Here is a 2,500-nt window from a genome sequence, read left to right as displayed (position 1 = left end):
CTATAGAGCTCTACTGTTGACCATGACCTATAGAGCTCTACTGTTGACCAGGACCTATAAAGCTATACTGTTGACCAGGACCCATAGAGCTCTACTGTTGACCAGGACCTATTAGAGCTCTACTGTTAACCAGGACCTATTAGAGCTCTACTGTTGACCAGGATCTATAGAGCTCTACTGTTGACCAGGACATATTAGAGCTATACAGTTGACCAGGACCTATTAGAGCTCTACTGTTGACCAGGACCTATTAGAACTCTACTGTTGACCAGGACCCATTGAGCTCTACTGTTGACCAGGACCCATAGACCTCTACTGTTGACCAGGACCCATAGAGATCTACTGTTGACCAGGACCTATTAGAGCTCTACTGTTGACCAGGACCTATTAGAGCTCTACTGTTGACCATGACCTATAGAGCTCTACTGTTGACCATGACCTATAGAGCTCTACTGTTGACCAGGACCTATAAAGCTATACTGTTGACCAGGACCCATAGAGCTCTACTGTTGACCAGGACCTATTAGAGCTCTACTGTTAACCAGGACCTATTAGAGCTCTACTGTTGACCAGGACCTACTAGTGCTCCACTGTTGACCAGGATCTATTAGAGCTATACTATTTACCAGGACCTATTAGAGCTCTACTGTTGACCAGGACCTATTAGAACTCTACTGTTGACCAGGCCCTATTAGATCTCTACTGTTGACCAGGATCTATAGAGCTCTACTGTTGACCAGGACCTATTAGAGCTCTACTGTTAACCAGGACCTATTAGAGCTCTACTGTTGACCAGGATCTATAGAGCTCTACTGTTGACCAGTACACATAGAGCTCTACTGTTGACCAGGACCCATAGAGCTCTACTGTTGACCAGGACCCATAGAGCTCTACTGTTGACCAGGACCCATAGACCTCTACTGTTGACCAGGACCCATAGACCTCTACTGTTGACCAGGACCCATAGAGCTCTACTGTTGACCAGGACCTATTAGAGCTCTACTGTTGACCAGGACCTATTAGAGCTCTACTGTTGACCAGGTCACATAGAGCTCTACTGTTGACCAGGATCTATAGAGCTCTACTGTTGACCATGACCTATAGAGCTCTACTGTTGACCAGGACCTATAAAGCTATACTGTTGACCAGGACCCATAGAGCTCTACTGTTGACCAGGACCTATTAGAGTTCTACTGTTAACCAGTACCTATTAGAGCTCTACTGTTGACCAGGACCTATTAGTGCTCTACTGTTGACCAGGACATATTAGAGCTATACAGTTGACCAGGACCTATTAGAGCTCTACTGTTGACCAGGACCTATTAGAACTCTACTGTTGACCAGGACCTATTAGAGCTCTACTGTTGACCAGGACACATAGAGCTCTACTGTTGACCAGGACCCACAGAGATCTACTGTTGACCAGGACCCACAGAGCTCTACTGTTAACCAGGACCTATTAGAGCTCTACTGTTGACCAGGACCTATTCAAGCTCTAATGTTGACCAGGACCCACAGAGCTCTACTGTTGACCAGGACACATAGAGCTCTACTGTTGACCAGGACCCACAGAGCTCTACTGTTGACCAGGACCCACAGAGCTCTACTGTTGACCAGGACCCACAGAGCTCTACTGTTGACCAGGACCCACAGAGCTCTACTGTTGACCAGGACACTTAGAGCTCTACTGTTGACCAGGATTTATTAGAGCTCTACTGTTGACCATGACCTATAGAGCTCTACTGTTGACCATGACCTATAGAGCTCTACTGTTGACCAGGACCTATAAAGCTATACTGTTGACCAGGACCCATAGAGCTCTACTGTTGACCAGGACCTATTAGAGCTCTACTGTTAACCAGGACCTATTAGAGCTCTACTGTTGACCAGGATCTATAGAGCTCTACTGTTGACCAGGACATATTAGAGCTATACAGTTGACCAGGACCTATTAGAGCTCTACTGTTGACCAGGACCTATTAGAACTCTACTGTTGACCAGGACCCATTGAGCTCTACTGTTGACCATGACCCATAGACCTCTACTGTTGACCAGGACCCATAGAGATCTACTGTTGACCAGGACCTATTAGAGCTCTACTGTTGACCAGGACCTATTAGAGCTCTACTGTTGACCATGACCTATAGAGCTCTACTGTTGACCATGACCTATAGAGCTCTACTGTTGACCAGGACCTATAAAGCTATACTGTTGACCAGGACCCATAGAGCTCTACTGTTGACCAGGACCTATTAGAGCTCTACTGTTAACCAGGACCTACTAGTGCTCTACTGTTGACCAGGATCTATTAGAGCTATACTATTTACCAGGACCTATTAGAGCTCTACTGTTGACCAGGACCTATTAGAACTCTACTGTTGACCAGGCCCTATTAGATCTCTACTGTTGACCAGGATCTATAGAGCTCTACTGTTGACCAGGACCTATTAGAGCTCTACTGTTAACCAGGACCTATTAGAGCTCTACTGTTGACCAGGAT

Source organism: Oncorhynchus mykiss, chromosome 19 (assembly GCF_057628025.1).
Source record: "Oncorhynchus mykiss isolate SJ-2025 chromosome 19, ASM5762802v1, whole genome shotgun sequence".
Classification (NCBI taxonomy): domain Eukaryota; kingdom Metazoa; phylum Chordata; class Actinopteri; order Salmoniformes; family Salmonidae; genus Oncorhynchus; species Oncorhynchus mykiss.
The sequence above is the reverse complement of the archived record's forward strand: the minus strand, read 5'-3'. Positions refer to the sequence as shown.